We start from the raw sequence: 13,454 nt of genomic DNA, 5'->3' as shown, positions 1-13,454 counted from the left end.
TATAAAAAGAAAGAAAAGGACATAAAAATGGTCTCTCTGTATTAAGGTGACAAATACAGGGTTATTTGCTTAAAAGAAAAAAATGAATAAACAGCCTTATCCAAAAAGAATACAATTTAAACATTCCAACAACTACACACATGTAAATACAAAAAAAACCAATATAAACTTATTGTCTTATTATCTTTGTACTTACAACTTGGAAACAGAAGATTAGAAAGGCAGGAGATAGAAAAATCACTCTCATAGCCGAGACGCCACAGACACAAGACAAAGAACAAAGAACTCACACACAAACTTCCCTCCACCCAGATTTGAAAAAGTCTTGTTTCCTGATTGGTCCTCTGGTCAGGTGTTTTAGGTTACTGGTGTTACCCCTTTATAGGTAAAAGAACATTAACCCTTAGCTATCTGTTTATGACAAGGGGGCTCAGCCTCCCCAAACCTTGCACTGCCAAGGGGACAGTGGGGCCCATGATCAGGGGCCCTGGCCAAGTTAGGTCCCCCTGGAGAAGTCTCCCCTATGTCAGCCCCAGGGCTGGAGGAGCTCCCACTCCCTGCTACAGCCCGGGGGCTGCAGCAGGGGCACAGAGCTTCTCTGGTCTCAGGGCCACAGCGGGGCAGGGGTAAAGGAGTGATAGGGTGGGGCTGGTCGGGAAAGGGGTGGAACAGAAGTGACAGTGGATGGGGCCATAGGTGGAAGGGGGTAGAGCCACAGACAGAAGGTAGGGGCATGGTTCTGGTGCTGGGGCCCCCACACTTGTTCTCCCTTTCCCGGGGGTTTGGCATCACTAGCCCCGGCTTAGCGAGTAGGGTTCAGTGGTCCCCATAATGTGGGGTGCGACTCCTAGGGGGACACAGAGGAACATTCATGGGGGCACCTCAGGACCTGAGCCAGCCCACATAGAGGGCAGGGAGGGAGCACCATTCTGCCACAGCTCTTCCCCAAACCCACCCTCAGCCTGAGACTCTGGCTCGCAGCCCGGCGTCGACCCCTTTACCCCTGTCCGCACCCCTCACCCCAGCAAGCAACAGTCCCACTCCTCCCAGCCCCGGTTCTTGACCGTGGCTTCCGAGGGGCCACAGCCATGGCTAAGAGGGCACAATGTGAAATGTTTGGGGACCACTGGTTTAGGGTGACGTCCTCAATCACTTCTCTGCAGTCCAATAAAAGCTATTCCTCACTCAACTACCCCTCCATCAGGACGGACTAGGTATGTTCTGCTGCCCTTCACTCATACAGGAAGGAGAATAACATTTCATTCCACTCAATCCTAAAGTCATTTGTAACCCAAGACCATCCCAAACTGGTCATTTTGGAGGAGCGGCCCCATCATGCTGCATAGCTAGGCAGAGTAGGTGTGTCTATGCAAACACGGTCTGTTCCTGAAGTCTTTCCCCAGCTCCTCACTAGGTGAGAGAGGGGAGCTCATTCAGACCCTGCTTTCGCTTAGTATTTAAAAACTCCTTAGTGTCCCTATCTCTGCCGGCCTTAGATTTCTCCTCCTGTCCGTTTTTTGACAGCTCAGGTGAGGTGACCGAGTGGTTAAGGTGATGGACTATTACCCCATTATGCTTTGCCTGCATGGGTTCAAATCCCATTCTCATCAGAGGCATTTAGTCTTCACCCTCCTTTATAGACAACCATCTCCCCCTTTGGTACAATAACAGATCAAACAATGTTGCTTGTGTTACCCAAAATTGGGTCAGTTAGTAAGCTTAGAGAGGACTAATAATGCCCCTCCCCCCCAGAGTTTGGCAGAAAGCAGCACATTTATTAGCTTGATAGCTAAGCTCAAAAGAAGGGATGGGGGAGGGTGTCACACTCATATTCACGCTCCCAGGACAGGCCTGGCAGTGGAGATGTCAGGATCCTTTAAGGTAAGTGTCCCACAGCGCAGCGATGGACGGTGCGATGAAGATCAGTCTCTCTGAGGTGCAATAGAATGTAACACAGCGAGCAACTGGCCAGATGGGCCGGGTGAAGGGCATTCACTGGAGGTACATAGGAAAGTGGGAAAGCCACTTCACAGGCATTCAAAGCGGGAAAGGGCACAAGCTGGGGGAGTTTAACAGACCTTTTGAGCATACAGGTTATACAGAGCATACAGATCACTGCTGCTCCTACAACATGATAAGTTCACAAGCAGCATGTTTCTTGCTTTGCCCATCTGTCAATTTTGATGATTATTGATGGAAATATTTTGCCATTGGGTTGTGTGTTTACACACAAATTGACATTTATCAACAAATACACTATTCTTCCAGGCCTGCCTAGTCTGCAGTTGATGAGTTTAGAGGGACACATTCACTCTTCCAGGTCCCCATTCCAGGCCTGTGCTCTCCAGGTTGTCAACTTCCCGCACTGCTGGGATCCTTCCCTCATCTCCCCCCAAACCACTGCCCCACCCCCACTTCTGGGGTCCCCTCCCTACACTGTCTAACTCCACTGCTGGCAGGATCCCTTCCTGTTCCTTTCATTTCCTGCCTCCACTCTGGGCAAAAGCTCTGCACTCTTCCCACACCAGAAGTTGAACCCAGGCCACCTGGGTGAAAACCAGGAATCCTGACCACTAGCCCATATGGGACTATTGTTGCATCTGACGAAGTGGGTATTCACCCACGACAGCTCATGCTCCAATACGTCTGTTAGTCTAGAAGGTGCCACCGGATTCTTGGCTGCTATTATTACTACAACTCAGGCCTTGGCTACACTGGAGAGTTACAGTGCAGGTGGTGGCTTTACAGCGCTGTAACTTACTCCCCGTCCACACTGGCAAGGCACATACAGCGCTGTATCTCCCTGGCCACAGTGCTGCATGTGCTCCACCTCGACGAGAGGAATAAAGAGAACAGAACTGGTGATGCAGCGCTGGGGTGCCAGTGTAAACAGTGATTAATCTTACTACGCTGTCACTGACCTCCGGAACCTTCCCATAATGCTTTTAAGTAGAGATAACGCTCTTTGTTTTGGTGTGATGCCTCTGTTTGCTTTGCTGTGAGCTCAAGGCTCCCGGAGCTGCTTATCTAAAAACCAAACACAGTTACTGTTTGCAGTGAATGAGCAGAGGCAGGGGGATCCCTTTGGAACACCCACAGCTGGTGTTTGCTTGAGGAGAGAAGCAGCTGGGAGGGCACGGGGGAGGGGGGGTCTGTTTTGGATCAGCGGCTTATCTGGTCTGTGAGGAAAAGAACAAAGGCGGCTATTTGCATTTAGTGAATGAGAGAGGGGTGGGGGACGAGGCTTGAACTTGCCAGGCAGGGAGCTGACACAGTGTCAGCTCCAAAAACCCACTCGCTCTGTCTCCCCCACGCTCCGTGTCACACTCCACCCCACCCTCCTCTTTTGAAAAGCACATTGCAGCCACTTGAATGCTGGGATAGCTGCCCATAATGCACCACTCCCAACAGCGCTGCAAATGTGGCCATGACAGAGTGCTGGTAGCTGTCAGTGTGTCCACACTGCAGCGCTTTCCCTAAACAGCTGTAGGAAGACAGCTTTAACTCCCAGCGCTGGACAGCTGCAAGTGTAGCCAAACCCTCTCTAAGCCGACCCCTTATGAGAACAGCAGGGACTAGCATGACTAGATGTCCCGATTTTTGGGTCTTCTTCTTATATAGGTGCCTATTAACCCCACCCCCATCCCAATTTTTCACATTTGCTGTCAGATCACCCTAGCAGGGGTTGCACACAGGGCTGCATTAACCTTCAGGTGCTGAGGTTTCCCTCTCTCCATTCCCAGAGCCTGTGATCAGGAAACAGACATCAGGGCTCCCAGGTGCTGCACAGACCATGACTGAGATCAGACCCCATATTATGCAAGGTGCTGTACAAACCCTGGGCAACACTGAGACACCCAGGAGGTTCCCCTCAATTTCTCTGAGCCTCTGCTGCCCAACTTCTTCTGAATCCCTCTGGCTCACCCCCCCCACAAAAAACCCACCTTTCCAAACAGTCCTTCTTTCCTTGCCCCCTGATTCTGGTTTCACACCCTGGGACCATCTCCTCTCTTTGTCTCTCCCCCTCCAGGTGAAGTAGAGATGGAGGCAACTTCAGCCACTGGAGTCAGCCTCAGCGAGCACTGCAGCCGGCCCCGGGGGAGAGGGGGTGTTTGCAGACACAGGAAGGGAGCAGTGGGTTCTGGGAAGAAGGCGGCAGGAGAACAAAGCTCAGAGACCCAACATGGGGAAATTCCAGGGGGCGGGGCTCTGACACATCCCAGGTGCGGGCAGCTCCTGGGGGCGGGGCTCTGGCTCAGCTCGGGGGCAGGGCAGCTCCTCGGGGCGGGGCTCCAGCACAGAGCAGGGGCGGGGTAGCTCCGGGGGGCGGGGCTCCAGCACAAAGCTGGGGCGGAGCAGCTCCTGGGGGCGGGGCTCTGGCAGAGCCCATGGGCAGGGTAGCTCCTGGGGGCGTGGCTCTGGCACAGCCCATGGGCAGGGCAGCTCCTGGGGGCGTGGCTCTGGCACAGCCCATGGGCAGGGTAGCTCCTGGGGGCGGGGCTCTGGCTCAGCTCAGGGGCAGGGCAGCTCCTGGGGGCGGGGCTCTGGCACATTGTGACGCGGAGCCCGGGCTGAACAGCTGCTTCCTGGTTCTCCACGTGCTGCCAGCAGCGCTGGAGCTGCCCGAGCCGGAGCGGAGCCGCTGTTCTCAGCTGCAGCCAGGATCTGCCCCCGGCCCCGCTGGGATCCAGGTGGGGACAGAGACTGGGGCCCGGGGGTTCCCCTTGGTGTGGCTGGCGGGGGCGGGAGGCGAGAAGCCGGAGCTGCAGGCGGGGGAAGGGCGGTGGGACATTGTGACCCGGAGATCCCGGGGAATGAGAGGCGCTGGGGGGCAGGAAAGTGACTCTGCCCCAGGGAGCCTGGGAGAAGCCTTGAAGGCGTCTCGGCCCCAGTGGAGCTGCAGGAGGATCCGCCTGCCCACCCCGCTGGGATGGGGGGGCCGGGGCCCGGCCGTCGTGTGGGGGGGAGGGGCGGACCCCGGGCCAGGCTGGGGGGGGCGGTGTATTAAATCCCTCCCCATAGCAATGTGCTACTCCCGGGCACTGCGCATGCCCAGTAACAGCCGCTGAAGCCGCTGCCCTTCCCCCTGCCCGGACCAGCCGTAACGTTCCGCCGGGCGCTGGGGGCGGGGCTGGAGCGGGTCGGGGGAGTGACAGGGAGCGTGGGAGGCGCGGGCGCAGAGCAGGAAATTGATGGGCGGGGGGGGTCAGGCAGCTGGAGGCAGGGTTCGTGGGGGGCTAAAGGGCACAATCCGGGCTGGGGGGAGGAGCAGGAGTTGAGCTCAGGGGGAGGCGCTGGCAGAGCCCCCCCCTTTGGTGTGAGGGCGGAGGTTACGAGGGGGGAGGAGAAGCCGGAGTTGCAGGGGGGGGGAGGTCACTGGGGTGGGGGGGGTAGATCTGTCTCTGTGCAGCCAGGACATTCCCGGGGTGGGAGGGAGGTGAGTTAACTGGATCCTGTCCCTGTTTTTTGCCACTTCCTCCCACAGACACATTCTCTCAAGATTTTCCCTTTTCTCTCTCATTATCACACGTGGCTATAAAATCCAGGGAGATTCTCCTCTCCCCCCCGCCAATGATCAGCTCTCTAATTGCCTCTGATTTTCCCTTTTCTCTCCATACTTCTCAAATGTCAATTTAAAATCTCTCTGATGGGGGGTGGATTTTCCCACCCATTTTATTTGCAGCGATTTGTCCTTGTTTGGGTGGGAAATTGTTGCCCTGGGTCATTCCCCAGAACATGGCTCCCACTGGAGTGGGATGGGATGAGGTTCCCGTTCTCTGCCAGGGCAGGGAAGGGAAGGGAGGAGCACATCCCCCATGGAGACTGCCCAGACCCCATTTCCCAATTCCCCTGCGGCCCCCTTCCATTGTCCAGGGAGCCTTCCAGCTCCCCCCCCCCGCCCTTAAATCAGCTCCTCAAAGGGCTCTGAGCTGCTCACGTGAATGGTTGCCCCGTGGCCAGGGGGGACCATCACATTCTGTTTATGTATTGGACAGTCATATAAAATCCAGTCCAACAGTCCCCCTTTTCCACTAGTTATTTAATAGCAACATCAAATCCCCTCCGATCTTGGTGGTTTTCTCTCATGTTATCAAATGTCATTTGTGACAGGGTTCTCTCTGCGTGTCTCAAAGATTGATATAAAATACCCCAAACATTTGCCCCACTTCTCTCTAGTTGTTTTATTTCTAATTGAATATGATGGGTTGTTTCCCAATGTGCTAAGATGCAGCCGCCTCTGGGGTGGATCCATGGTGGCCATTATTTGCTAGTGACAGCCCGTGGATCTTTCTTGCCCTCCAGGCCTTCCATTCTCCTGTTAAAGAAGCACTCCCCAGGCTCCCTCTGCCTGTGTGACTGGCCAGCAGGAGGTGGTGTTAACTTTCTAGCCACTTCTCACACTCTGTGAGGTAACACTTGCAGGGGCAGGGAAGGTGTCTGTGTGGGGAGATTGCAGCTGAAGGGGCATTGTGGTAGGGGGAGGCCTCTGGGTGGCTGGGCAGGGGGTACCCTAGTCAGGTTGGTGGGTTGTGGAGGTTTGGGGTTTTCGGGGGTGGTGGGTCTGATGTGCCCATCCCTGAGGCTATGGGTCCTGGAGGTGGGTATCGCTGGGGGCCTGGTGGCTGCAGAACAGTGGGGGTGGGTGTCTCTTGGGGAGGCGGGACAGAGGGTTAGAGGGAGCCTGGTTCTGTGCCAGGGGCTCTGTCTGTGCTTCCCCCGCTGGTTCCTGGTTTTGTTGCCATGCCCAGTGCACAGAGCTGGGGGAGGGGATCCCTGGCACTAGGTGAGGGCATGCCAGGGAAGCAGAGTGATGGGTCGCACTGTAAAGCATCAGGGGGTCACACTGGGCAGAGGAGGGGGTCCCAGGCAAATGTCAGGGTAGATTGTTCTGGAGGGTGGGGAAGTTCCTAGGCAGGCAGTGAGGGACTGAGTTCCCAGTGGGGGGGTCCCTTGAGGGGGTCCCTGGCTGCTGGGGGCTCTTGGTGGGGGGAACCCTTTGGGATTCCCAACCTGGCAATCATGGTGTGGTGGGGGTTCTCTGGCCGGTGGGGCTTTGAGGGGTATCTGGGGTCCCTGGCCAGGGACTCTGGGGGCTGCATCCCAGGGAATATCTGATGGGATCCTGGCTGAGGGGTGTCTGGGGCCCCTGGCTGGGGGGTCTGGGCTCTGGGTACTAGGGGATGTCTGGGGGCTGCTGCTAACCATGATCCTTCTCTCTGGTCAACTTGTACCAGAGTCCTGGCTCCTAGTCACCAGGTCACCAAGTCCATTCCCCAGTCACGTGCCCTGTCACTGTGATAACTTTCTGTCCACTTAGCAAACACTGTTAGTGTGAATTCACAGAATTTACTTTTCTCCTCTTTTGAAAACTGCAGGAACTTTCGGTTCTGTTTGGAAAATTTTTGCCCCCAGTCCTTGTCCTAGATCTGCGGGGATGAGGGAGGTGGGAAGGGAGTCAGCACTGCCACACGATGGTCTTTTCCACAGCGTTCTGAACTCATTCTTTCTGAAATCCAGTGTCATTGAGACCGTTGTTAATCCAGAGTCACTGTATGGAAAGACAAGGAGTGATTCCAGATGGACAGTGGGTCAAATGAGATCAGCCATTCTCCCTGTGAGGAGGGGCTCCCATTAGCTGCTCTCCCCAGAGAGCTAAAGGAGGGAAGCTGCTCATACACTCCGTCCCTCTCTGCTCAGGATATTGGGGTTCAGCTTCCTGGGTCAGATGCTGCAGCCTCCATTGTGATCTGGGAGACCAGGCTTGGCAGCTGCTGCTCCCCCAGTGGGGCTCTGTGCTGGGAAGTGACCTTAATTAAAGCTTCTTCTCTGCCCGGCCCAGGGGATGACATTCTGCAGCTGGTCCTAGCCCCCTAAGGCAGTCCTGGGCCCTGTTACTACTAAATTCTGAGCCAGAGTCTCCAGGTAACTGAAAGACCTCAGGGAATGTCCTAGGGTCTGGCAAGAAAGTGACTCTGCACAAACACCACCACCTCATTTCTCCTCCCATTAGCGGTTGCCAGGAGGAAATCCAGCCATAGGAGAGCAAAGCCCCCAGGAATGGAACTGTCCCAGCCAGAGGGGCAGGGAGAGAGGACAGGGGAAGGAGAGACTGAAAGGGGCAGTGGGAGAAATGAATGTGGGGGAGAGATTTCCAGCTCTCTAGTCCACCCAGACACATGTATTGCTGCATCCTGGGGCAGAACCACTTTCCAGTGAACAAAACAAGGATCAGACAGAGCAAAAGCCAGTTCCTGACTCCATATTCCCCCTGCTGGGGTGTGGCTGCCGTGGGGTCAGTGTCTGAGGGAATCCCCCACAGTGACTCCTTTGGTTCTGCTCTTTTCTAGCCTTGTGTTCAGAGAAGGGGTGAGGGGAGAGAGAAGGGAGGTTAAAAATGTGTCTGTGGATTTAGCCTGGCAGGAGGGGCCAGGTCTAAATTGTAATAAACAGATTGAGCATTTCCCAGCATGACAGAATCTAGGGTGTCTGTCTGCAGGGAAAGGGCCTGGGGGATTGTGATGTGAAATTAACTAAAACCGGTTCTGAAACGCCCACAACTGCCCTTCTCCCCCAGACAGGCTGCAGAATGTTTTGCTCCAGCTCATCCCAGCCTGGCGTGGGACAGGGAAGAGAAATGGCTGCAGTGGAGTCAGTCCAGGTAGAGATTATCGGGGGGTTGCTGGTGGGTTCCTGCTGGAGGAAAGGGAGAGCAAATACACCAGAGGTGGGAAGGTTTGCAGAGTCTGGTTTGGAGGTTGGAGCGGGGCAGGAAATTCACAGCGTGGGGAAAGGAGGAGGCCAGGGTGTGGCAGACCTGCTGGGAGTTATTTACTAAGTGGCCTAGATTCTAGGAACAGACCCAGGAGGTTTGGAGGTGGAAATGCCCTAATTTGTGAAGAGAGAAAATAACCCACCTACATGGAGCTAGTCAAACTGACCAGACTCCTAGTGCTGGAGCCTGACCTCATTAACCATCAGCTGCTGTGAGATATAAAGGGGACACCCATGAGTCAGGCTTATTGGAGCTGCCTCTCCCTTCATATCCCGCTCCTCACAATGAGGAGGGTGTTGGACATCCTACCAGCGAGCTCTCCCTGGACCCTGCTAGGGGCTCCATCTCCTGTATCAGTCAGTGGCTAGTAGGGGGGTGATGGATATGCTGGGAGAGATAAGGGGCTCTCTCTTCATCGCCTCACCCTGGCATTTGCTGGATACTCTGAGCCAGGTCGAGGTGGGACTCTCCTGACTATGATCCACCCAGAGCTTCCATTTGATTCACTCTTCTCTGCCACAAATAGTGGGGAGCAAGTCCTTAGTGTTGGACTCTTACTCTTTCAGGGGCTGGTGACCTTCAAGGAGATGGCTATGTATTTCACCAGGGAAGAGTGGGCTCTGCTGGACCCCACTCAGAGAGCCCTCTACTGGGATGTCATGCAGGAGAACTATGAGACTGTGACCTCGCTGGGTAAGGATTCCTGTCCCTTCTGTTCTTGGAAGGGGAAATGAAGAGTGAAGGTTCACGCCACCCCCACAATGCCATCTGTACCCTGTCCTGTTTCAGCATCACCCCAATAGGCCAGTGACACACATAATACCAGAGACCCTCCTCTGCTGCAGAACACTTTGGGAACAGAGCACAGGAGCCGTATTGCACAGTGTCAAATATCTCCTGTTTGCTCAAGTGAAACTGGGGGTTAGGTCTGGCATAACTGTCCCATACCCCTAATCATTTTTCTTGCCCTTTTCTGAACCTTTTCCAATTCCAATATTTCTATTTTTGAGATGGGGTGACATGTGCATGCAGTATTCAAGATGTGGGTGTATCATGGATTTATTTGCTGTTTTACAAATATGATCTATGAGATATTCTGTCATATCTATCACTTTCTTAATTATTTCCTACATTGTTCACTTTTTTTCACTGCTGCTGCATATTGAGTGGATGTTTTCAGAGAACTATCCATAGTGACTTCAAAATCACTCTCTTGAGTGGAAACAACTAATTTAGACCCCATCATTTTGTATGTATAGTTGGGATTGTGTTTTCCAATGGGCTGCACTATGTGCTATCCTGTCATCTAGTACTGCTAAGATCCTGGATTCAGTAATATCCCTGCCCTTCCTGTTCCCTTTCACCACCGAACCCCGCCAGCCCATGCTTCCTGTTCCCAGCTTCCCCAGGATTCTCGCACTGTCTCTGAACCTCTCTGTCAGCAAGAAGCAGTGCCAGGGACACTTGCCCTCTGTCTGGAGTCTTCGATTTCTGGGACATGGATTTACTTTCTCTGTGTTGTAAGAGGCTCTGTCATAATGAGTGTCTGTGATGTTACCCAGAGTACAATCTGGACTGTTAAATAGCTGTACCTCAGTCCTCCAGCATTTGGTGCCTTTTCCACTGTTTTCCCGCGAGAACAGCCCCTCTTGGCCAATTAACACACAGTCTCCAGCATGTAACTCACTCCCAGCTACACAGTATTGAGTGCTGCTAGACAGCCACTCATGAATTACACCTCAGGAGAAAACCAGCAAATTCTCAAGTGCCCAACTTTCCCCCAGAAATATGCATCTTGCACTGTCTAGCACGCTACTGAACGACCCAAGCTCATATGAAGTCTGTCATTTCATCAGCGGAAAATGACATGCACCAGCTTGTTATCCCAAACAGAGTTTCCAACACACTTCAATCCACACATACTGGTTAGATGAACAATAAACCAAGCTTGTTAACTACCAAAAACTAAAACTAGGCCCAGTCCATGAAAGGGGCACTCCCAGGAGAGACTGTACAAAGGCTGGAACATGAAACACCTTTGTAAACCTGAGACAGCTGCCTTGGGGACAATGACAGGGAGAATCCCCCAAAGTGACTCCTTTGTTTCTGCTCTTCTCTGGCCTCCGATTGTTCCTTCCAACGTGGAGTACTTTGCACTTGTCTCTACTGAATTTGATCCTATTTACTTCAGATCATTTCTCCCGTTTGTCCAGATCATTTTGAATTTTAATCCAATCCTCCAAAGCACTTACAACCCCTCCCAGCTTGGTGTTGTCCGCAAACTTGATACGTGTAAGAGAGAGACTGTTACTGGGAGGGTTTCCCCATGTGTCAGAGGGTTACACCCTGGTGGGAGGGGGCTAGGCCTGTACTGGAATAAGGTCACTCTGTGCTTCACAGTGTGCTAGAACCTAGAATGTGCATTAGCAGGGGAAAAGCTGGGGGGAATCGGCTTGGGGAATGGACAAAAGCCTAGTCTGAATTCTCACACCTTGCCCTTTTCACCCCGGCAGGCCAGAGAATAACATCCATGTTTCGCTGCAGATCATCTCGTCCTCCCAGGGGCAAGGAAATGGCTGCAATGGAGCTGGCTCAGGTAAGAGATTATCAGGGTGGCGGGCTCTGCTTGGAGGTTGAGGAGCAGTAAATGCATAAGAGGGTGGGAATTGCTAGAGGTGGTGGGAAGCAGGAAATATCTCGGGTGGAGAAAGGGAGGGGACAGCATGTGACAAACTTGCTGAGACTTGTGTAGTGTAGGGCGTGATGGGTTGTCACCCCCAGGAGGCAGTTTGTGGAGCTTCTGGGAACTGCTGTGTCCTCTAACCCTCACGCTGGGCTGGCCCTTCTCACACTGCTTTGCTGGAGATTTCGCCAGCCTCTCCAGAGCCTGTTATCACCCAACACAACAGCAGGTGGCGCCATGCAGCCAACTAAGCTACCTGAGTGCGTTACCTAAGCCACTCAAGGACAGATAGAAGACAAGAGCCAATTTCCCACTCCCCAACCTTGCACACTTGCTGTAGTATAAATCCAGAATGATACCATCTTATAGTGCACAGGGATCTCTATAATACAAGCTCATTAATGTAGTTCCCCTTCCCCTCGATATGGGACAGATGTGCACAACAAGCTGAGATTTTCCCCAGACACTTCACTCAAAATACGCTGGTTAAGATAAAGCATCAAACAAGTTTATTAACTGCAGAAAGATAGATTAAGTGATTATAAGTGATAACAAACAGATCAAAGCAGATTATTTAGCAAATAACCAAAACTCAGACTAAGCCTAACATACTAGATGGATAGAATTTGAATTAGCAATTTCTCACCCTGACTGATGGTACAAGCAGTCCCCCAAGTTTCCATACACAAGCTAGAAATCTCTTGATCCTGGGAGCAGCACTTCCCCCACATCCGTTTTTGTTTCTCAGGTGTTTCCAGAAGTTCTCTTGTGTGGAGAATGAGGCCAAGAGATGATGTCACACCCCACCTTATGTAGCTTTTCCATATGGTGGGAACCTTTTGTTCCAAACTCAGTTCCTAGTCCAGTTTGTGGAAAAATACAGGTACTAAAATGGAGTTTAGTGTCATGTGGTCTGGTCACAGGCCCTGCTGAGTCATAGTAGCCATGACTCATAGGCTGGCTGAAACATTCACAGGAAGGCTAAGCTCTTCCACAGTCCATTGTCTTTGTTGAGCCATCAGCACTGTCTGGCTTCTTCATTGTTGTACCTGAAAGGCTCATTGTGGGTGTTACCCAGAGTAAGCACATTTGAAATACAGATACAGAGTCAATATCCATAACTTCAGATACGAACATGATATGTGCACACAAATAGGATAATCATATTCAGCAAATCAGAACTTTTCCAGTGACACCACACATGATGCATCTTCTACAAAATAGATCATAATTATGTCCTAATCATATTATAATCATACCACTATGATGAATATGGGGGTGTAGTGTCAGATAGGTCCTAATTTCAAGGCACAGGAGTTGGGAATGGAACTTCCCCTCTTTGTGGAACAGGAAATAACCCTCCAGCCAGGGCTGGGACAACTTCCCAGACTCTCAGCGATGGAGCCTGAATCTACTGACATTTCATTAATTACCACCAACCCCAATCTTTGTGGCAACTGTAAACTTTATCAGTGATGATTTTGTACTCTCTTCTAAGTCATGGATAAGAATGTTAAATAGCACAGGGCCAAGAACCAATCCCTGCAGGAACCTGCTAGAAAGAAATCCACTCGATCATGGTTCCCCATTTACTATCAGAGTTTTTAATCTATTTAATGTATGCCGTGTTTATTTTGTATCATTCTAGTTTTTTTAGTAAAAATATTGTGCTAATCAAGTCATGTCCCTACGGAAGTTTAGGTATATTACATCAATACTATTAGCTGCAACCAAACTTTTGATCTCATCCAATAAGGATATCCCGTTAGTTTGATAGGCTCTATTTTCTCTAAACCTTTGTTAATGGGCACTACAATTCTGACCTTCTAACTTCTATTCTTTATGATTGACTTCCCTTTCTTCCATATATTTTATTTGGAGAGTGCTTGGATTCCTACCAGGGAGCCACTATCAGGGTCCAGAGACAGCCCCATCTCCTATATTAAGCTCTGGCTAGTAGCTATGTGATAAATGTGAAGACCCTGCTTCTGTCTCTGT

General features: G+C 52.0%; 1 non-coding gene across 1 annotated transcript; it reads left to right on the top strand.

Annotated features, from left to right (window-relative positions):
* The first annotated feature begins 1,528 nt into the window (after positions 1–1,528).
* TRNAN-AUU (transfer RNA asparagine (anticodon AUU)) lies at positions 1,529–1,610 on the top strand. The gene has a single exon. It is a non-coding gene; the product is annotated as a tRNA-Asn (tRNA).
* Positions 1,611–13,454: the final 11,844 nt, after the last annotated feature.

This window comes from Gopherus flavomarginatus, chromosome 18 (assembly GCF_025201925.1).
Source record: "Gopherus flavomarginatus isolate rGopFla2 chromosome 18, rGopFla2.mat.asm, whole genome shotgun sequence".
Classification (NCBI taxonomy): domain Eukaryota; kingdom Metazoa; phylum Chordata; order Testudines; family Testudinidae; genus Gopherus; species Gopherus flavomarginatus.
The sequence above is the reverse complement of the archived record's forward strand: the minus strand, read 5'-3'. Positions and strand labels throughout refer to the sequence as shown.